This window comes from Lathyrus oleraceus, chromosome 2 (assembly GCF_024323335.1).
Source record: "Lathyrus oleraceus cultivar Zhongwan6 chromosome 2, CAAS_Psat_ZW6_1.0, whole genome shotgun sequence".
Taxonomy (NCBI): domain Eukaryota; kingdom Viridiplantae; phylum Streptophyta; class Magnoliopsida; order Fabales; family Fabaceae; genus Lathyrus; species Lathyrus oleraceus.
The window spans coordinates 40909424-40933573 of NC_066580.1; the positions used below are offsets into that span (position 1 = coordinate 40909424).

General features: G+C 41.0%; 1 non-coding gene and 1 pseudogene across 1 annotated transcript; one reads left to right on the forward strand and one right to left on the reverse strand.

Annotated features, from left to right (window-relative positions):
- LOC127121100 (putative UPF0481 protein At3g02645) overlaps positions 1-24150 on the reverse strand; it is a 61686-nt pseudogene that overhangs the window by 15737 nt on the left and 21799 nt on the right.
- LOC127124554 (small nucleolar RNA R71) lies at positions 15490-15596 on the forward strand. Its single transcript, XR_007804033.1, has one exon. It is a non-coding gene; the product is annotated as a small nucleolar RNA R71 (small nucleolar RNA).

Here is a 24150-nt window from a genome sequence, read left to right on the forward strand (position 1 = left end):
CCCCGCATCCAACAACTTTACAACTTCCTTTCGAACAACCTCCTTCATGGTAGGATTTAAGCGGTGTTGTGGTTGAGCTACCGGCTTAAAATCCTCTTCCATCAAAATCTTGTGCATGCAATAGGAGGGACTAATTCCTTTTAGATCGGAAAGAGTCCAACCCATGGCTTCTTGATTTGTTTTTAGCACAGTGATCAGACGGGCTTCTTCTTCATTTGTCAAAAGGTTGCTTATGATGACCGGCTTTGCCTCGGTCTCATCTAGGAATACATACTTCAAAGTAGAGGGTAGTATTTTCAATTCAATAGGCGCTTTTTCGTCAATAACCTCCTTCTTCAAGTCTTCTTCCTCTACTTCCCACGGTTGTAGGTCGTCTAAACTATCAAGTTCCTTTAAGCATTCCTCAAGAGCTAGCTCTTCTTCAACGGTGAAAACCTCCAATGAGTCGTCAAGAGCTAACTCCATAGGAGATATCTCATGAATATTCTTTGAAACTTCCAAAATAGCGTCTTTGGTCACATCAATGCGAAAGCTATCATTTCTATCTTTTGAGTGCTTCATTGCTTCGAATAGATCGAATGTTACTTCCTCATTTTGGACTCTCACCTTCATTAAACCGTCATCAACATCTATCATCATTCGCGCGGTCTTCATGAATGGTCGGCCCAAGATGAGCGGAGCATCATCATCTTCCTCCATATCAATAATAATAAAATCGACCGGGAAAAAGAATTTGTCGACTTTAACCAAAACATCTTGGGCTACGCCATGAGGATGGGTTGTCGATTTATCCGCCAATTGCAACGTCATTCGGATGGACTTAATTTCTATATTGCCAAGCCTTTTTATAATAGACAAAGGTATAAGATTAATGCTCGACCCCAAGTCAATAGTCCCTTCCCGACATAGATATCGCCAATTTTAACCGGCAAAGTCACTCTTCCCGGATCAACCTCTTTTTTAGGAAGCGTCCTTTGAATAATTGCATTACAGCTCGCATCAAGGACGATGGTCTCCGGTTCCGTATACCTCCGTTTTTTTGTAAGTATGTCCTTCATGAATTTGGCATACTTGGGCATTTGCTCCAAGGCTTCGGCAAACGGGATGTTGATTTGTAGTTGTTTAAAAATATCCATGAACCGGGCGTAATGCCGTTCATTCTCTCTTTTGGACGGGGCATGAGGATAAGGTAGGTTTTGGATTGGAGTAGTGTTCACTACCTCCTTTCCCTTTGCAACTCTAGCACTCCTCCATCTAGGCTTTTTCACTTCCTCCCCCCTTACTTCATCAATCGTATTTTTCTCAATCTCCACACTTTTTTTCTTTTCAACTTCACCATTCTTTTCGTTATTTTCAACTTTTTCCTCCTCATTCCACTCCCCCACTTCACCATCAACATTTTCCTCCACTATTTCCTCCTCATTTTCTTTCTTTTTCTCTCTTTGTTCACTCTCAACTCTTTTGTTATTCTCACTCATCAACTCCTTCCCACTTCTCATTGTGATCGCCTTACAATGCTCCTTAGGATTTGTTTGCGTGTTTGCCGAAAAGGAAGGACCGGTTTATTGTTCCGCGAGTTGCTTAGCAAGTTGCCCAACTTGAGTCTCGAGATTTTTTATAGCCGCGTCGTTGCTTTTTTGATTTGCCATTGACATTTGCATGAATTACGTCAATGTGTCTTCCAACTTAGAAGTCACGACCGGCGGTTGTTGAGGTATATAAGGATTTTGGGGAGGGTTTTGACGGCTAGAAGAACCACTTCCATAACCTTGGTTATGGTAATAGTTACTCCTAGGTTGGAACCCTTGGTTCCCTTGGTAATGTTGTTGTTGATTTTGAGGGTGCGGTTGGTAAGGTTGTTGTTGTTGTTGTTGTCTCGGTTGGTAGTCCCTTTGGTTTGCCATGTAGTTTACATCTTTGAATCCCAGAGGTGGACAGAATCCGGTGTCATGCTCACCTTTACAAAGCTCACAACAAGCTATTTGTTTAGCTTTAGACGGTTCTCTCAACTCTTTTATTTGTTGCGTTAAGAGTTCCACTTGTTGTGAGATGAGCTTGTTTTGGGCAAGGATGGCATCGTTCGTCCCTAGCTCAAGCACTCCCGGCTTCTTCAAAGAGTTGCCTCGACTTTGACTCTGAAGATCATTTAGAGCCATTCGATTTATGATATTTGTAGCTTCTTCGGCACTTTTTGACAATAAAGAGCCACCCGAGGTAGCATCCAACAACGTCTTGCAATTTGGTTGAAGTCCATTTTTGAAGATATGGATTTGAGTCAATTCATCAAATCCATGCCCTTTACATTTCCGAAGCATGGACTTGAATCTTTCCCACGCCTCATTTAATGATTCATTGGTTCCTTGTGCAAACACCGAGATGGCCGTCTTGGATTCCATGAACCGGTTATGGGAGAAGAATCTTTCGATGAATTTCTCTTCTAACACGTTCCAGTCTGTCATGACGGCTGGTGTTTGGTCTAAGTACCAATCTTTTGCTTTGCCGAGCAAAGCGTGGGGAAATAATCTTCTGAATAACGGTAACTCCTGAGCCTGATCCACTCCGGCCGCCAATGCTATCTCATAAAATTTTGTGAGAAAAGCAAAGGGATCTTCATGGTCCATTCCGGTGAATGGACTTCCATATAATAAATTGAGAGTTCCCGTTTTCATCTCAGTTTGCCTTCCCGTGTGGTTGGCAAACTGAGCGGTGTTTCTTGGACTGTTTATGCATGGAGTAGAAATAGGTGGTGGTGGTGGCTCTATGTTAGGTATGAATGGTGGTGGATTTGTGGTAGAAGAACTTTCTCCTTGCTCTTGACGTTGTCTAGCCTGTTGCCTCCTACGTCTCGTTTTGCTATTGTTCCTCCTTGCGGTTCTTTCGATCTCGGGATCAAAAAGAAGTTCGTCCACAGGGATTTGCCCTCGCATAAAACGTAAGCTGCACACTAAACCAAACAGATTACAAGCACAAGTCAAAAATTCGAAAGCTAAAAATTAAGCAACCATTGCGATGCTCGCAATATCAATTTACAATCCCCGGCAACAGCGCCATTTTGTTAAATTGTAATCTTAAGTGTCGGGTTTTTGTTATCGTATCCACAGGGATTGTAAGATATCACCGTCGTTCGATGGTTGTATTAATTCTAGCTTAAGGTAACAATAGGGTTTTGGTTGTTGTCACGTTATCTTGCATAAAAAATGTAATAAAATGCGGTAAAAGTTATGGTTTGAATATTTGAGAAATATTGCCAAAGTTAGGGTTCAACGATCACTTTGCATGTATTTGTTCGGTCAACAATCTTATAAACTCCTTTAGATGATAAATTATTTCACAAAGTCCTCCCAATGTGTTTCTCTCGAACACACATTGTGAGTTTTCCCATTTTGATCCATTGTTTATCTCTAACACAATCTATCAAAATGACAACTTTTTGGTTCAACCTTATGGTGAACAAAATCATTCATTACTATCTCTAGCTAACAAACAAGATTGGATGAAAACCTAGGTTAAGAGTTGGTAAACATCTCTCGATCATAAACCAACACAAAGAGTTTTGAATAAGAACAAAGTTTTCATCATAGATTCATCATTAAAGAGTTTACAAATGAAGATCCTTACATTTACACACAAAGCTAATGATCATCTACATCTAACCTTGACAAATGGAGGACTTAGCTACTCATTTTCATGGTAGCTTGGTCGGCAAGTTTCGGAAGAAGGTTGATCCACATCCAAGTCGAATAATCAAGATTGGATGGGAATCCACCTTCTTTTTGTAAAAGATGGTTAAAAGATGAAGAGAAATGAAATCTAGGTCAAAAAGATCTCTAGAGCAAAAGCTGGAAAATATCTAGAAAAAGTACAAAAGTATGGAAAGATGAAGTATGGCTCTCAAAAGTGGCACTTGCTACTTATAGTGCTGTTTCTGGGCTGTCATGCTCGCTAGGCGAGCAGACTGCTTCGCCTAGCGAGCCCCAAAATAAGGCACCTGAGGCATCTGCGCCCAGAGAAACAGCCTTTCTTAGACTGCCATGTTCGCCTAGCGAACAAAACCTTCGCCTATCGAAGGACACACTTCAACCTTCGCCCCAGCGAGGTTGAGAGGTTTTGCTACTGGAATGCTCGCTGGGAACTCGCTAGAGCTTCGCCTAGCGAGTGAGTGCTGGCTGCGCTTTTCACCAAGTCTGGAAGTGTTCGCTACCCACCTCGCTAGCAGCTCGCCTAGCGAGTTTGGTCATGTTTGCCACTGTAAATTACTGGAGCATTTCGCTGGACTCTCGCTGGACGCTCGCCTAGCGAGTGCTTCGCCACAGCCCTCGCCTAGCGAGCAAGCTGATGAATGCTTGTTTGATTTGATCCCTTTGCCAAATTTCTTGTGTCTTCACTTTCTATTATTTCATGCCTACTTCCTGCACAATAACACACAAATCAAAGGTACCAAGATCGTTTATCATTGAATTGCATTTCATCTAAAACAAGGGTGGTTTTGAACATTTTAGCGAGGAAATGGAGTGAAAGATACCCATATTTGATAGCTCAAATTAGCACTTTTGGGTATCTAACAACTCTCCCCAACTAGATTCTTGCTTGTCCTCAAGCAAAGTATGCCTCTTGAAGGACAAGAGGATTTGCTTTAAGAAAAAGGTTTCTCCGAAGTCGGATAAAACGGCTCAAACACAAGCGAATCAGCAGGTACAAATTTCCAACGGTTCGAATAAAATAATACACAAGAACTAAAACTTAATAGTAATGCGAAATATTTATCTATCTACAACAATATTATTTTGAATGAATCACCCTATCTCTCCTCTTCGAATAAGGAATGAAGAATTTACGCGTTTGCAACCGCGGGAATAAACTCACTCTCTAACAAATAATGAAGAAATCAATTCGATTCATACAATGTCTAACAATTATAAATGGTAATGTGGAAGCACGAAGATCACTAAGGGCTTTTCGGTTGAAGCTTGGTTAGGTTAACAAACAAGGGTCATTTCTTAGGCCATTGAAAACGAGATTGCCGATGCAAAAGAGACATTCACTGTACATTATTTACACATCTCAACTTCGTTCCATTTATTTCTCATTTGAAACCTTCACAACTCTTATTTCACAACTCAATTTTTGTTTTTCACTATTTTTCTTCCAAGCAAGCATTAATTTTCATTCTTTCTATTTTTGTTCTTTTCTTTCACATCATATTTACAAAACAGATGTTTCTTTTCTATATTTTCTATATATATATATATATTTTTTTTTTTGCTTGCTCGGTTTTTCTTTTTTCAAGAGTTGTGGTACTTACCGATTCTCCCCAACTTATTTCTTACTCACCCTAAGTGAATGCTCTTAACTTTTTACGGCAAAAGAACAATAATCAAGATTTTCCGGGTTGTAAAAAAAAGATTTTTGAAATCTCGCTTTATTTCAAGCTGAGATTCAACTGTTTAAGCTCAAAGGGGTTAACGAATACTCTCTCTGCTCACAGGTAAGTTGTTTTTGGATGTAGTTGTGCTCGATAGAAAACAAGTGCCTCGATCATTTCTAATTGCTTCCACATATTCACAATAATAAAAGACAAAACATGAATCAAATGAATCAACAAAACTTATTAGAATCCAACATTTAAGTGTACAATGGAGGTTTCCTCACAATTTGTGGTCTTAAGTTCTAGATGAAACATTCATTCAATTATGTTGCAAAAAGACAATATTCAATTTACCAAAAAGAGTAAAGTTCTTAATGCATTCTAAAATTCTAGCCGGAGGTAACCATGTACCTTAGCCTCATTCACTTGTTTATTCTTATCATTGCCATCCAAGCTCGGATGCACCTTCATTGGGTACTTCTTTGAGGAGCAACCAATCTAGAAGGTTTGCCACTCAATCAACCAAAAATTTATTAAAACAACAAAATTTAAAATAGAAATAATAATATAAACTTCAAAATTTAAATTTGTTCGTGGGGGACAAAACACCCCAAAAGTACAAAACCAAAGTCAAAATACAGAATCCGAAAATACAATAGAAATAAACATAAAAACTGAAAAATACAATAACTTAACCCTCCAAGGGCTCAGAATCCTCCTCGCTACCGGCCTTAGAACCGGTAGCCTCATTATCATCATCATCAGCTGCACCACCAGAAGACGCACCAGCGCCCGCCCCCTCACCATACACAGGCCTGTCCACAGGCCAGTTGGCGTTAAGCAGAAACTGCTCACGCGTCATCAATGCATGAGCACCATTTCCCTGCAGCTGTAACCGCTGCATAGAATCGTGCATATCTATCATGGCACGCTGGGTTGCCGCCATCCATTCCCAATTGTAATCGCACACAGCCTGCAGGTAAGGATCTGGTCCAGGAGTAGAAGTACCAGGACCATCAGAAGCCCGGGTACTCTCTGCAGCTGCACTGCCTCTAACATTCTTCGCCCTGCAATATTTGGCCACATACCTGTCATCAATGGGCGACGGGATCCTTACCTGACCCCTTGAGGGTAGTCTCACCCTCTCCTGAATGCACAAACTCATGATTAAGCACGGGAAAGCCAGGGGACAATTCACACGAGCCCCCGACTTTAGCCCGCTCTCAATCACGGACTTAAGCTCATTAGCAATAATCCTCGCCACATCGATCTGGACGTTTGTGAGGATACAATGGACCAAATGTGCCACTGGGATCGGCACGGTAGAAGTGTGGGACTTTGGTTGGATGTTTGTCAGCACCATCAGCAGAATCAGTTGAGCCAAGGGAGTCATGTCCTCCCTATGATACCTCATGGGAACCCCAGATGGGTTCAGCTCAACAGATTTCCCTCTTAATAGCAGGGCGGCAGAAATGGCTTCAATATCCCGGTGAAGTCGTAAGTCTGTGTGGTATGTGTCCCTCTCTTCGGCTCCCAACTGGAGCGGTTCACCTAAGACTCGGTTAATGGCATCCCGATCAAACGCAACGGGACGGCCGGCCACTCGAGATTTCCAAGTAAACTGCTCGTCATCATCCGGTAGTGCGTTCGCATAGAACTCACGTACCGTTGCGATATCATAGTGCTCGAGTGGGGAAATTAACCGATCCCACTTCTTTGTGTCAATCAACCCGACGAATGCTCTGTTTGTGCCTTGAGGGTTGATGATGAATCTCTTCTCCGGTAGAATTTTCCGCTTCTCCAAAGCAATGTACCGTGCAGCCTGCTTCGGGCCGACAAAATTGTCGGTATCAAACTGTATTGTTACGGGACGGGAAGTGTTCCCTCCCTTTCTCTTCTTTGAAGCGCCGGATCTAGATTCCATCTGCAGAACATAAAGAGGAAGCCAACACAACACAAAACAGATTAGACAGCAAAACCAGAATTCAAAGAACTGTCATGCTCGCTGCTGCTTCGCCTAGCGAAGTGGCAGCGAATGCTCGCCCCTGGTTCGCCTAGCGAGCTGCTAGCGAACCTTGCGGGTTTTTGGGTTCTGCAGCATTTTTAGAGAAATCTTCCCAAAACCCACATGCTAATGGTTTCAATTTCAGAACCTAATGATATATCAATTAAAGAAACGTTCTATGCTATTGGTAATTACAGATTCACATGCAAACCTAAAATTCCCAATTGCAAAACCTAAAATCCCACATGCAAACCTAAAGTTTCCCATACCAACAACTTCATCCTAAATGACATTCAAATCGGAAATAAACAGAGTTCAAACATAAAGAAATTGTTTTAGGGCAAACCTTAGTTACACGGATTGATTGAAATGTGATGTGGAATAAGGTTTGCAATCTTCCAATTAGGGTTTGAGTGAGTTGTTTGTGAGAGAGATGAAAATGAGAGAGTGAGGTGAGTGTTCGGTTAAATTGCCTCAGCAGAGTTGCAAAAACAGAAAAGTTGTGTTTAGGCCAAAATGAGTGGCGTGCTGAGATTTTAAATAAGTGCTGTCAAGCAGCGCTCGCTGCTGCTTCGCCTAGCGAGCAGCTAGCGAATCAGCTCGCTACTGCCTCGCCTAGCGAGCATCAAGCGAGCATGACAGCAATTGCCTTTTCAAAGGCAGCATTACAGGTACTTTCAGCATGGTTTTAACAAGTGGACACCCAATACAACAGAACAGGAAAACAGTAAATACTTACAATGTTGGGGTGCCTCCCAACAAGCGCTTGTTTAACGTCGGCTAAGCTCGACGGTGTGATGCTCACAGAGGAGCATCCAACGGAATAGCACAGCTCTCGCGATCCACATGACCGCCGAGATAAACTTTCAAACGTTGGCCATTCACGGTCCAACTATCCTTCTTGTCCATGTCCTCAATGACAATAGCCCCGTACTCCTTCACCTCTTTGACCCGAAATGGCCCGGACCATTTTGATTTCAACTTTCCAGGGAATAACTTCAACCTGGAATTGAACAAGAGGACCAACTGTCCCGGCACAAATTCTTTCTTTCGGAGCTTCTTGTCATGGTACTTTTTAACCTTGTCTTTGTACAACCAACTTGAGTGATATGCGGCATTGCGCATCTCTTCCAACTCAAGTAGCTGCACCTTCCTTTTTTCACCGGCCAAATCATTTTCAAAATTTAAAAATTTCAGGGCCCACAAGGCTTTGTGCTCCAATTCAACCGGCAAATGGCAAGTTTTACCAAACACCAATTGAAAGGGAGTTAGGCCAATTGGAGCTTTAAAGGCGGTACGGTATGCCCATAACGCTTCATCCAATTTTTGGGACCACTCTTTTTTCGAATTTGACACAGTTTTTTCGAGAATTCTCTTAATCTCTCGATTAGAGACCTCGGCTTGCCCATTAGCCTGCGGGTGATACGGAGTTGTCACCCTATGTGATACACCGTAATGTTTTAAAATGCTTTCCAACGGCGCATTACAAAAGTGTGACCCTCCGTCACTTATCAACACTCGGGGGGTTCCGAAACGGGAAAATATGTTTTTCTTCAAAAAATTTATCACCGTTTTCGCATCCGCCCGAGGTGAGGCAATCGCCTCAACCCACTTAGAAACGTAATCAACTGCGACAAGCATATACTCGTTCCCATAAGAGGGCGGGAATGGTCCTACAAAATCGATGCCCCAACAATCAAATACTTCGACTTCTTGGATATTTTGGAGAGGCATCTCATCTCTCTTACCAATCCCTCCGCTTCTCTGGCAACTATCACAACTTTGCGCATGGGTATGTGCGTCTTTGAAAATAGTGGGCCAATAAAATCCCGATTGGAGGATTTTAGTGGCCGTTCTCACCCCATTATAGTGTCCGCCGTAAGGCGAGTTGTGACAATGCCAAAGGATGCTTTGCGCCTCATCGCCAGTAACGCATCTCCTTAATAGGTTATCACTACCCAACTTAAACAAGTACGGGTCATCCCAAACATAATACTTGGCATCCAAAAGAAACTTCCTTTTTTGGTTCGAAGTTAGGTCGGGAGGCACAAAACCACTAGCCTTGTGGTTCGCAAAGTCTGCAAACCACGGCCTAACTTGAACTTTAAACAGTTTTTCATCAGGAAATTCTTCCCGGATTTCCTTCTCTGACGCTGTAACCTCCACATTCACCAAGCGGGATAAATGATCCGCCACCAAATTTTCCGACCCCTTCTTGTCTTTGATTTCCACATCAAATTCTTGTAACAAGAGGATCCAACGGATGAGCCTTTGCTTCGAATCCGGTTTGGTTAGGAGATATTTAATCGCCGCGTGGTCGGTATACACTACGACTTTAGACCCTATAAGATAAGACCTAAACTTTTCTAGCGCGTACACTATTGCAAGTAGTTCTTTCTCCGTGGTGGCATAGTTTATTTGAGCCTCGTTAAGAACCTTACTTGCATAATGTATCGCATGAAAATTTTTATCTTTTCTTTGGCCAAGTACCGCTCCAACTGCGTAGTCGCTCGCATCACACATTAGTTCAAAATTTTCATTCCAATTGGGAGCGACTATTATTGGAGCGGTAACCAATTTTTCTTTTAAAGTTTCGAAAGCTTGCAAACAATCATTGGTTAAGAGAAATACCTGGTCCTTAGCTAGCAAATTGCTCAAAGGCTTAGCCACCTTTGAGAAGTCCTTGATAAAGCGCCGATAGAACCCGGCGTGCCCCAAAAAGCTTCGTATGCCCTTCACATTCACCGGAGGAGGTAACTTTTCTATCACTTCAACCTTAGCTCTATCCACTTCAAGCCCCCTTGAAGAGACTTTGTGGCCAAGCACGATCCCCTCGGTCACCATGAAGTGACACTTCTCCCAATTAAGCACCAGATTGGTCTTCACACATCTTTCCAACACCGTTTTCAAGTTTGCCAAGCATAGACTAAAAGACCCACCAAATACCGAGAAGTCATCCATGAAGACTTCCATTGTTTTCTCTATCAGATCGGCAAAAATGGCTTGCATACATCGTTGGAAAGTCGCTGGTGCATTGCACATCCCAAAGGGCATTTTTCGGTATGCGAACACTCCAAACGGACACGTGAAAGCCGTCTTCTCATGATCGGCCGGGTCAACCGCAATTTGGTTATACCCGGAATAGCCGTCCAAGAAACAATAGTATTGTTGGCCCGAGAGTCTTTCGAGCATTTGATCCATGAATGGGAGTGGAAAATGGTCCTTTCGAGTTGCGATATTCAACCGCCTATAATCAATACACATTCTCCACCCCGTTGCAACTTTAGTATGGATCAATTCATCCTTGTCATTTCAGATTACGGTAATTCCACCCTTCTTCGGAACAACGTGCACATGACTAACCCACGGACTATCCGAGATCGGGTAAATCATCCACGCATCCAACAGCTTTACAACTTCCTTTCGAACAACCTCCTTCATGGTAGGATTTAAGCGGCGTTGTGGTTGAGATACCGGCTTAAAATCCTCTTCCATCAAAATCTTGTGCATGCAATAGGAGGGACTAATTCCTTTTAGATCGGAAAGAGTCCAACCCATGGCTTCTTGATTTGTTTTTAGCACAGTGATCAGACGGGCTTCTTCTTCATTTGTCAAAAGGTTGCTTATGATGACCGGCTTTGCCTCGGTCTCATCTAGGAATACATACTTCAAAGTAGAGGGTAGTATTTTCAATTCAATAGGCGCTTTTTCGTCAATAACCTCCTTCTTCAAGTCTTCTTCCTCTACTTTCCACGGTTGTAGGTCGTCTAAACTATCAAGTTCCTTTAATCATTCCTCAAGAGCTAGCTCTTCTTCAACGGTGAAAACCTCCAATGAGTCGTCAAGAGCTAACTCCATAGGAGATATCTCATGAATATGCTTTGAAACTTCCAAAATAGCGTCTTCGGTCACATCGATGCGAAAGCTATCATTTCTATCTTTTGAGTGCTTCATTGCTTCGAATAGATCGAATGTTACTTCCTCATTTTGGACTCTCACCTTCATTAAACCGTCATCAACATTTATCATCATTCGCGCGGTCTTCATGAATGGTCGGCCCAAGATGAGCGGAGCATCATCATCTTCCTCCATATCAATAACAATAAAATCGACCGGGAAAAAGAATTTGTCGACTTTAACCAAAACATCTTGGGCTACGCCATGAGGATGGGTTGTCGATTTATCCGCCAATTGCAATGTCATTCGAATGGACTTAATTTCTATGTTGCCAAGCCTTTTTATAATAGACAAAGGTATAAGATTAATGCTCGACCCCAAGTCAATTAGTCCCTTCCCGACATAGATATCGCCAATTTTAACCGGCAAAGTCACTCTTCCCGGATCAACCTCTTTTTTAGGAAGCGTCCTTTGAATAATTGCATTACAGCTCGCATCAAGGACGATGGTCTCCGGTTCCGTATACCTCCGTTTTTTTGTAAGCATGTCCTTCATGAATTTGGCATACTTGGGCATTTGCTCAAAGGCTTCGGCAAACGGGATGTTGATTTGTAGTTGTTTAAAAATATCCATGAACCGGGCGTAATGCCGTTCATTCTCTCTTTTGGACGGGGCATGAGGATAAGGTAGGTTTTGGATTGGAGTAGTGCTCACTACCTCCTTTCCCTTTGCAACTCTAGCACTCCTCCATCTAGGCTTTTTCACTTCCTCCCCCCTTACTTCATCAATCGTATTTTTCTCAATCTCCACACTTTTTTTCTTTTCAACTTCACCATTCTTTTCGTTATTTTCAACTTTTTCCTCCTCATTCCACTCCCCCACTTCACCATCAACATTTTCCTCCACTATTTCCTCCTCATTTTCTTTCTTTTTCTCTCTTTGTTCACTCTCAACTCTTTTGTTATTCTCACTCATCAACTCCTTCCCACTTCTCGTTGTGATCGCCTTACAATGCTCCTTAGGATTTGTTTGCGTGTTTGCCGAAAAGGAAGGACCGGTTTGTTGTTCCGCGAGTTGCTTAGCAAGTTTCCCAACTTGAGTCTCGAGATTTTTTATAGCCGCGTCGTTGCTTTTTTGATTTGCCATTGACATTTGCATGAATTGCGTCAATGTGTCTTCCAACTTAGAAGTTACGACCGGCGGTTGTTGAGGTATATAAGGATTTTGGGGAGGGTTTTGACGGCTAGAAGAACCACCTCCATAACCTTGGTTATGGTAATAGTTACTCCTAGGTTGGAACCCTTGGTTCCCTTGGTAATGTTGTTGTTGATTTTGAGGGTGCGGTTGATAAGGTTGTTGTTGTTGTTGTTGTCTCGGTTGGTAGTCCCTTTGGTTTGCCATGTAGTTTACATCTTCGAATCCCGGAGGTGGACAGAATCCGGTGTCATGCTCACCTTTACAAAGCTCACAACAAGCTATTTGTTTAGCTTTAGACGATTCTCTCAACTCTTTTATTTGTTGCGTTAAGAGTTCCACTTGTTGTGAGATGAGCTTGTTTTGGGCAAGGATGGCATCGTTCGTCCCTAGCTCAAGCACTCCCGGCTTCTTCAAAGAGTTGCCTCGACTTTGACTCTGAAGATCATTTAGAGCCATTCGATTTATGATATTTGTAGCCTCTTCGGCACTTTTTGACAATAAAGAGCCACCCAAGGTAGCATCCAACAACGTCTTGCAATTTGGTTGAAGTCCATTTTTGAAGATATGGATTTGAGTCAATTCATCAAATGCATGCCCTTTACATTTCCGAAGCATGGACTTGAATCTTTCCCACGCCTCATTTATTGATTCATTGGTTCCTTGTGCAAACACCGAGATGGCCGTCTTGGATTCCATGAACCGGTTATGGGAGAAGAATCTTTCGATGAATTTCTCTTCTAACACGTTCCAGTCTGTCATGACGACTGGTGTTTGGTCTAAGTACCAATCTTTTGCTTTGCCGAGCAAAGCGTGGGGAAATAATCTTCTGAATAACGGTAACTCCTGAGCCTGATCCACTCCGGCCGCCAATGCTATCTCATAAAATTTTGTGAGAAAAGCAAAGGGATCTTCATGGTCAATTCCGGTGAATGGACTTCCATATAATAAATTGAGAGTTCCCGTTTTCATCTCAGCTTGCCTTCCCGTGTGGTTGGCAAACTGAGCGGTGTTTCTTGGACTGTTTATACATGGAGTAGAAATAGGTGGTGGTGGTGGCTCCATGTTAGGTATGAATGGTGGTGGATTTGTGGTAGAAGAACTTTCTCCTTGCTCTTGACGTTGTCTAGCCTGTTGCCTCCTACGTCTCGTTTTGCTATTGTTCCTCCTTGCGGTTCTTTCGATCTCGGGATCAAAAAGAAGTTCGTCCACAGGGATTTGCCCTCGCATAAAACGTAAGCTGCACACTAAACCAAACAGATTACAAGCACAAGTCAAAAATTCGAAAGCTAAAAATTAAGCAACCATTGCGATGCTCGCAATATCAATTTACAATCCCCGGCAACGGCGCCATTTTGTTAAATTGTAATCTTAAGTGTCGGGTTTTTGTTATCGTATCCACAGGGATTGTAAGATATCACCGCCGTTCAATGGTTGTATTAATTCTAGCTTAAGGTAACAATAGGGTTTTGGTTGTTGTCACGTTATCTTGCATAAAAAATGTAATAAAATGCGGTAAAAGTTATGGTTTGAATATTTGAGAAATATTGCCAAAGTTAGGGTTCAACGATCACTTTGCATGTATTTGTTCGGTCAACAATCTTATAAACTCCTTTAGATGATAAATTATTTCACAAAGTCCTCCCAAGGTGTTTCTCTCGAACACACATTGTGAGTTTTCCCATTTTGATCCATTGTTTATCTCTAACACAATCTATCAAAATGACAACTTTTTGGTTCAACCTTATGGTGAACAAAATCATTCATTACTATCTCTAGCTAACAAACAAGATTGGATGAAAACCTAGGTTAAGAGTTGGTAAACATCTCTCGATCATAAACCAACACAAAGAGTTTTGAATAAGAACAAAGTTTTCATCATAGATTCACCATTAAAGAGTTTACAAATGAAGATCCTTACATTTACACACAAAGCTAATGATCATCTACATCTAACCTTGACAAATGGAGGACTTAGCTACTCATTTTCATGGTAGCTTGGTCGGCAAGTTTCGGAAGAAGGTTGATCAACATCCAAGTCGAATAATCAAGATTGGATGGGAATCCACCTTCTTTTTGTAAAAGATGGTTAAAAGATGAAGAGAAATGAAATCTAGGTCAAAAAGATCTCTAGAGCAAAAGCTGGAAAATATCTAGAAAAAGTACAAAAGTATGGAAAGATGAAGTATGGCTCTCAAAAGTGGCACTTGCTACTTATAGTGTTGTTTCTGGGCTGTCATGCTCGCTAGGCGAGCAGACTGCTTCGCCTAGCGAGCCCCAAAATAAGGCACCTGAGGCATCTGCGCCCAGAGAAATAGCCTTTCCCAGACTGCCATGTTCGCCTAGCGAAGGACACGCTTCAACCTTCGCCCCAGCGAGGTTGAGAGGTTTTGCTACTGGAATGCTCGCTGGGAACTCGCTAGAGCCTCGCCTAGCGAGTGAGTGCTGGCTGCGCTTTTCACCAAGTCTGGAAGTGTTTGCTACCCACCTCGCTAGCAGCTCGCCTAGCGAGTTTGGTCATGTTTGCCACTGTAAATTACTGGAGCATTTTGCTGGACTCTCGCTGGACGCTCGCCTAGCGAGTGCTTCGCCACAGCCCTCGCCTAGCGAGCAAGCTGATAAATGCTTGTTTGATTTGATCCCTTTGCCAAATTTCTTGTGTCTTCACTTTCTATTATTTCATGCCTACTTCCTGCACAATAACACACAAATCAAAGGTACCAAGATCGTTTATCATTGAATTGCATTTCATCTAAAACAAGGGTGGTTTTGAACATTTTAGCAAGGAAATGGAGTGAAAGATTCCCATATTTGATAGCTCAAATTAGCACTTTTGGGTATCTAACATTTCTCTATTGAGGTTCTTTCGCTATCCCACTGGTAATGATTCTGGGCCATACTTTCAATAAGTTGATAGGCCTCATTGTAGGGTTTATCCATCAGTGCGCCACCTGCGGCGGCATCTATCGTCAATCTTGTGTTGTACAAGAGACCGTTGTAAAAGATATGAATGATTGACCATTCTTCTAGACCGTGATGTGGACAAAGCCTCATCATGTCTTTGTATCTCTCCCAAGCTTCAAAACGTGATTCATTATCTTTTTGTTTAAACCCGTTTATTTGGGCTTTTAGCATAACCGTCTTACTAGGTGGGAAATATCGTGCTAAGAAAACTTTCTTCAACTTGTTCCACGTAGTGACAGAGTTGACTGGTAGAGACTGGATCCAAGCTCTAGCTCTATCTCTTAATGAGAATGGGAAAATACGTAGTCTTATAGCTTCTGGGCTGACACCATTTGCTTTCACTGTGTCTGCGTATTGCAAAAATACTAACAAATGTAGGTTCGGGTCCTCCGTGGGACTACCTGGAAATTGGTTTTGCTGTACGGATGACAACAACAAAGGTTTTAGCTCGAAATTATTTTCCTCGATGGCAGGGGAAACGATGTTGTTATATGGTTCATCCTACGAAGAGATTGTATAGTACTTAAGAGGACGGTTTTACACTCCTTCGACCATCTTTGGTTGAATAACTAGTTCAGGAATAGGGATATTAAGACTGGGAAGATTTAGCTTGATAAGATGTTATCGTATCAAATCTCGTATCCGGCATTCTAATCTAAGATAACGCTCAGGTTCATCGAACGGTAGCTTTAACTTCTCGCCTTGAGAGCGAGTACTTGGCATACACTCGACAAATGTAGAAAGGGAAAAAGAATTATTTGCCTTAGTCTATACTGGGCAACACTGGAGTTACGATATCAACAAATTAGTCCCCGGCAACGACGCCAAAAACTTGATCGCGACTTAGTAAGTCTACGGGAATCGTGACTACAAGTGTACAGTCCTATCGCGCAGTTTTAAAGATTATCGAACCAACAAGGACTAATAATCGAACGTATCATTATCTAATGTTGCTATGTAAATCTAAGGATGACGATCGTTCTAATATTGGAGGGATGAAGAGAAATAACTATAACATAAATAGAATATTAATAAAGATATTTAATAAAGGGATATCGGTATGTAATGCATCAAACTTCAGGGTTTCGATATATATTTGGTGTAATCTTATTGGTCAAAATATTCTTCAGTAGAAATTATTTATAAAAATGACTTAGTCTCACACTCTCGTTTTATTGACTCTGACCATACTCCTAAACCAGAATGCTTGGCTCTCGCGGTCTTATTTTGAATTTAAAAGTAATTTTTGAATATGAATAAAGTCTAATTAATCATAAAGCGCTCTCGCTGTATTTAGGATTAATATCTAGTTTCAGCTTCTGATTAAAATCTCAAAATCTAGTTCTTGTTGACCGTAACCTTAGTTTTCTATGTACTCTCGTACGAAAAACAGTTTGATTAAAATAAGAAACTAAAAACCGGAAAAATAAGTTTTATAAAAACTAACACCAATTATTTACGAATCCCGTCGTTTCGACGGTCTTTACATACCGATGCCTAAGGGTTTAGCCGGACATGGATCCGGTAACAGACATGGTATTTGGAAAATCAAACATACAATAGGGCATAAATAAATAAAATAATAATCAAAATAAAACCTGGATTACAAATTGAGAACTGGAACTGAATCTTGATTCTTTAATTAAAATAATGTCGGCATGCTTTGGCAATGGGTAACTGTTACAACTGAATTCAAATGCGTAAAATAAATTGCAATAGTCCCCGATGTGGAGAAACTATCACTTTTACAAGGTAAGAATAACTGCTTAGAAAACTAAAAGAAAATAAAATCTGACTAAAATTAAGCGTACGATCGAAAGTTGGAAGAGAGAGAGAGAGAGAGCTCTGGCATGGAGATACTGCCCTCCTTATATATTTTCCACTTCCCTAAATTATCGCCATAGGTGAATGGATTCGTGGCTAAAGTCATGGAGAAAAAGTAGGGAAGACTGGGTTGTGCGCCACAATTTTAGGGTTGAGCGCCACAATCTTCATACTTTGTGGCGGGCGCCACCACCCTCTTTGGATTATGTGTCGGGCACCACATATCCAAGTGATGGGCACCACAAGCCCATTTGGTATGGTGGCCCATTCTCTCTGTTTTTTTTTATTTTCTTCTCTTTTTCTTTCCTTTTTGCTATTTTCCACTTTGCTTGTTTGTAAACCTTTTATTCGATAAATACCTGCAATAAACATAAAATATTGCGTAATAATAAGTGTTAATCAAGTAAAAAGCAATGCATATGAAGTCAAAAATACGATACGTTTTTGCGTTGTCAAACTCCCCCATACTAAAACCTTTGCTTGTCCTCAAGCAAATCTTGTGTATATGAATAAAACGTTTGGTAATATCTTTGCAGCATGAAGTATCAAGGCTTGTAAGAGACACAATTGCATTTGGATACTCATTCTAGTCTATAAACTTTACTTTGGTTAAAAGTTGCATTATCAAGTACTCATCTCCACACTAAGGGTATCATTGGAACACATAGTCACAATATTGCGACCATAAGTCTCCCTCCTATACAAACCAATCCGAATCATGTTATCATGCCTAAGTCTACCTTACTAAACCTTCTTTTTATCCTTTTTCATTCCGGCGCAATCACATTAAGCCCGTTATCCTTTCACATTCATAGCAAGATAATCTGTTAGTGACTATGATCTCATCATTATTTATTTATTTCTTTTTCGCACTTTGGCTCAAATAATAGTTAAAGATGGTTATACCGTTGGGCTAAATGACCGGGTGAGGGTCACCTAACTTAGAAGGAACAACATTTTTCATACATTTCGTAATCTTTTCTTCTCTTAAGCCTGAGATCATACACTTATTTGCATCGACTTCCTGCGTAGTGTGTGCTTAAGATGGTGCTGACTGCTAGATAAACTACTTAAGGAATATTAAAGGATGGAATTTAAGGCTATGACATGACAGTTACTCAAATCGATCTTATACTTGGGAGATTTAAGGTGTTAAAACGATACCGATCTTATAAAGTTTTTCGAAATCTCTACAATTCAACCTTAGTTTGATTTATAGGTTAGAATTTTCAAAAGATGTACTGTATCTCTAAGTCTAGATTTTTGCAAAAAAAATTGTATAGCTTAAGGAAATGGGAGAATCAGTAAATAACGGAAACCATGTATAAAGACTCGACAACACATTGATATTTAAATCTACTATAATATTAGGAAATAACAATAATTTAAATCTACCTAGAAAGCGATAAATAAAAAGCTGTAAAGCTTTCTCCCCCATGCTTAGACCCGCATTGTCCCCAATGCAAAGACATAAGATAGAAGAGAAAGGTAGAACCTGAGTGTCTTGCTACTAGCGCCTTCTGCCACGTGTACGTGCACGTCCACCGTTTCCTGGCTGGTGAGGTGGCGTATAGTCTTGTAGGTCCTCCACACGCATTGTCAATGTTGCCATTTCATCGATCAAGCCAGACATGTTCTGTTCGGTTCTGAAAGCATAGTCGTACTGATCATGATGCATTTGGTGAAGGATTTGCATTATTTCAGTTTGCTAAGCTTCCATGTTTTGGGTTTGTAGGTTGCGCTAAGCGTCTAATTCGCTATGCCTCAGCAGTTCAACATAAATCTCATCAAGAGTGGTTGATGCCACATTTCTTCTTCTGGGTCTTTGGCTGGAGGATGTACCTGCAACATTTTCAGATGACATGTGTGTGGTGTATGGGTAAGTAGCGGGAGCAGCTTGCTCCAGAATGTAATCCTCATCGGTGTCCCCGCCAACAGCTACATTCTCAGGAATGTGCGCGGGTGCTTGGTTAGGCACCAAATCATTAATATAACAATAATTTTCCGGGTTACGCACATCTGTGTGATTTGGATTTGGGAGGATGAAACCTTGTAAGACATTATTTTCAATTATTAAATTAAATTTACCGTCTCCCCTTCGTTTTACCAATTTCATGCTCCTTTCCATGTCTATGTCAATGGCATGATGCGGGAGCGGGGTTAGCCTGGAGAATTTTTCTTCGAGTCCTAGGACTCTGGCAATGGAGGTTATTAAACCTCCAATAATAACCGGCTCTCTCTTCGCATTGACAATGGTCTGCATGTGAGATAGCATAAAAGGGACGGTATTCACCTTTTGTGGCAAAAATGTGGCGAACAAATAAAAGAGTTTTTTTTTCGTTCACCTTGTTAGAATTTGCTCGGCCAAAAATGGTGGATGCCAATATTTGGCGGAAATATCGAATAGCCGGGTTGTGAATTAAAGTGGCTCTGTTTCCCTCAAAACTATGGGTTACTGTACCGGTTATTTCCCTCCAAAATGGTTGAAAGGCGCGTTGCCAACCCTCAGTATCTGGGACCTTACTTACTATGCCGTCCCCATGGGGGAAATGTAGCAGGTATGCTAGTTGGGAAAATGTAAGAGCATATTCGGCGTTGAACAACCGAAACTGGACTGTCTCACTGGAACAGTTTGTGTTGGGTGTGGGACTAAAAATTAACGAACTTAGAAATTCCGGTGTTAATTGAGCATAGACAGGATCCTTAAGAGATAAGAAATAATTTAAATTTAAAGTGTCTAGCATATAGTTAACACTATCTAAAATTCCTAAGGCAAATAAATAGGGTTCATCGATATACCTTGTTGATTCGATCTTTCTTGCGCTTAGAGTCGTGTATGTCTCTTCTTGTAACTCACCTGGCTCGTCGTTTCTGAACACTATTTCATATTTCCTCATCTGTGCCATGATGAAGTTTTATACTTCTTGTGTAATGTAGTAAGAATATAGCAAGAGAGAGGAGAATTATGCTTATGAGAGGTGTGGTTTTGTAAGGTTATGTTGGTGGTTTATATAGAGATGAAGGTGGTTGGAAATTTATTGATGAAATAAATTTCATTTATGGTTTTCAATGACTTGGTCAAAGAATTTGAAAATGGTTGAAAAGGATTTAAGACATTGTCAAGCATGCAAGGGACAAAGCAATTAAGGGATTTGATGTGACAAATAGTACACAACAGTGTGCATGTGAAAGGAAATGTAGTGGCTGGCGCCACTTTTCATGCTCATGGCGGGCGCTACTAGGGACTTGTGGCGGGCGCCACAGTCCTTACATGGGCACCACAGCCTGTGTGTGGCAGGTGCCACATGCAGTGTGGTTTGCTCCCATGTGGGTCTCTTTATTGCTTTGGCCACCATTTTCATTTGAAATTTTAATTTACCGGCATAAAATAATGGTTTAATAATTAGTTAGAAGAAAACCAACATAATATATGGGTAGGAATGAGAAACAAGATATAGTAAAGTGACATTAAAACGCAAAATTGAAGAATAAAAGAATGGGGCAGACGGGAAAAGATGATATAATTCGTCTACTGGAACAAAAAGAAATAAAGTAATTAAATAAATTCTCAATGTGTAAAAACAACAATAAAATTCCAAACATGAAAATAAAACAAATGTCAGTGAATCGGTAATATTCAAATAAATTAGCCATTACGACGACTGCTGGTAGGAGGAGCAAACAAGTAGAAGTGTTGGTAAATGTGATCCAGGTTCTCTGTCACTACATCCATAAAGTCGTGGAATTCCACACGCCAGATGATTAGCTCACTTCTCAGATTTGCAAGGTCTGTCTGAACAACTTCGATGGCAATAGCATGATCGGTGAGAGATGCAGCAGGTATAACTGGGGCATGCGATTCAGCATCAGAGAGATGATTATCATAGTGGTCGTAGATTTAGGATTTCTCTGGAGGAGAAATTGGTGCATCTGGTGGTCCATCCAAATCATAGAGTCAGTTGTTCCTATCATGTACACTTGTCCTATGGTTTGGCAAGGTAAACAGGTGTACTACTTGGCGTTAATTAGAAATTCAAACACATCCGGGCCTAGGTTCCTAATGATACTAGTGTTGAAACAAAATTGGATATTCATTGGTCTTATCCCACCTAAAGAGTTAAGTCTGATAAGTGGTTATCTCAGTCCAATGGCATTGGCTATCATGGTCATTGAGCCTCCCACTAAGATTGGTCCATGAATGTAGAGGCGTTAACAGGTCGGGATTGTGATGCACAATACATTATAAAGAGTTCGTCTTTGGACACGAAGGTTCTGTTTTGTTCCTTTCCAAATAAGGTGTGAGCTGGGATCTTGTGGAAATAACGAATGGCAGGGTTATGGATGTTCTCTAAATGCATAAGGTCTGGCTCGGGATGGTCATTTCCTGTGATGCTACCCCAAAAGTTATATAATTCAAGGTCTACGAGCTTGTCTTCCTAGGTAATGGTAAAGGTATCAGGACCATTAGGGCATCCTAGAAGTTCATCTATTTCTCTATGGGTGTAGTGGTAGTAATTATCGTACAACCTAAAGGTGATGAGACCGTTGTTAAATCACATACCATGGTTTGGCAGGTAAACTAGGGAGCTTAGGAATTTTAAAGTCAACCTACTGTAGGAACTAAATTTTCTTTTGATAGCAAAGGTGTCCCAGCCTAGTTGGTTAATTAGGAACATAACACTGTCTCTTATACCTAATTTGGTCATGGTGCATCCATCTGGGCATAAGGTTAGTGCCATTTCTCTCTGAGCTAGAGCCTCAAAACGTCTCTTTTGAGCTCTGCCTCTGAAGACTATATCCATGTAATCTACTTGTTGCATTGTGATGGTCAGTAGCTAGATAAAATCAAGTAGATAACAGCATTAAGTTAGTAATGGAAAATAGTAAAGAAAGATACTGATTAACTTTATGAGAAATAAGAAAGAAAGAATGAAAAATAAGCAATAGTAATAATCATAAATTTAGATAGTTAAATTAAATAGTTAAAGATAGAGTGTGGATTGTCTCCCACCAAGCGCTTTGTTTATTGTCATAAGCTCGACAGAAATAGAATAGATGTTATTCTTGTGAATGAGCGGGTAGCTCTGCAAGCTTTAGATTTGCGATGAAATCATTGTTGTCTATGTTGTGGTAATGTTTCAAATGCTGGTCGTTTTTCCCTTTATCTCTATCGCTCCATTTGGAAAGACATTGGTAATTTCGAAGGGACCAAACCACCTAGAACGAAGTTTTCCGGGGAAGAGTCTGAGGCGGGAGTTAAACTGAAGTACTTTGTCGCCTTCCTTAAACTCTTTCCTTGATATGCGATTGTCGTGCCATTTCTTATTTCTTTCTTTATAGATTCGGGCATTCTCATACACATCTAGTCTAAGTTCTTCTAGTTCATGGATATCTAATATTCTTTTTTCGCCTGCGACAGTATAATTGATATTAAGGGTCTTAATGGCCCAATATGCTTTATATTCTAATTCTACCGACAAATGACATGATTTTCCATAAACCAGCTTAAAAGGTGTGGTTCATATTGGGGTCTTATAAGCTTTCCTATATGCCCACAGGGCTTCGTGTAATTTTGAGGACCAATCTTTCCTAGAGGTGGCAATCGTCTTTTCTAAGATTTGTTTAATTTCTCGGTTCGAGACTTCTACTTGCCCACTCGTTTGTGGATTATAGGGTGTTTCTATGCGGTATCGAACTCCATATTTCAGTAATAGCTTTTCAAAAATTCTTGAAATGAAATGGGAGCCACCATCATTGATGATAAGTCTCGGCACGCCGAATCTAGGGAAGATTATACGCTTAAAGAGTCTAATAACCACTCGTGTGTCATTCATTGGAGAGGCTATGGCCTCAATCCATTTTGACACGTAATCGGCCGCAACAAGGATATACTTGTTACAAAAGGAAGATGGGAATGGTCTCATAAAATTGATTCCCCAAACATCGAAGACTTCTACTTCCAAAATGCCTTTAAGTGGCATTTTGTCGCGTCTAGATATATTGCCAGTGCGTTGACACCGGTTATAATTAATGATCGCGATATGGACATCTTTCCACCGAGTGGCCCAAAAAAGGCCTGCTTGCAAGATCTTAACACAAGTCTTTGAGGTGCTTGCATGTCCTCCATAGGGAGCGAAATGACAGTGGGAGATTATGTTTTCTACCTCATCTTCGGGGAAACATCAACGAAAAACGACATCGGCGCCTCTCTTGAAAAGCAGAGGCTCATCCCAATAGTAATGTTTAAGATCATGGAAGAAATTTTTCTTTTGTTGGTAAGTCAAGACCGGTGGAAGCACCCCGACTACTAAGTAGTTGACGAAGTCAGCGTACCATGGCAGTGTGGTTTTAGTGTAAATTGCTTCCACTGCCTCGTTTGTTTTGGTATCCTTATGGGTTAACACATATTTAGCTGTATTACTTTCCAGTTGGGCTATGAGTCTTTCGTACGGGAAATCATCGTTTATAGGCACTCGTTCAGGTTCAATACCTTCCATTCTTGACAAGTGATCGGCCACGATGTTTTCAGTTCCCCTCTTATCCTTGATTTCTAGGTCAAACTCTTGTAATAGTAAGATCCACCCTAGGAGTCTTGGTTTGGTGTCCTTTTTGTTTATCAGGTACCTAATTGCAGCATGGTCGGTATAGATAATTATCTTTGCTCCTACTAGATAGGAACATAATTTATCCAGAGCAAAAAATACGGCTAAAAGTTCCATTTATGTGGTGGCGTAGTTCATCTGTGCAGGGTCTAGGGTTCTACTTGCATACTATATTGCATGAAGTTTCTTATCCCTTCTTTGTCCTAAGACTGCACCTACAACATAGTCACTAGCGTCACACATGATTTCAAAGGGTAATCTCCAATCGGGCGGTTGCATGATAGGTGCAGTAATAAGAG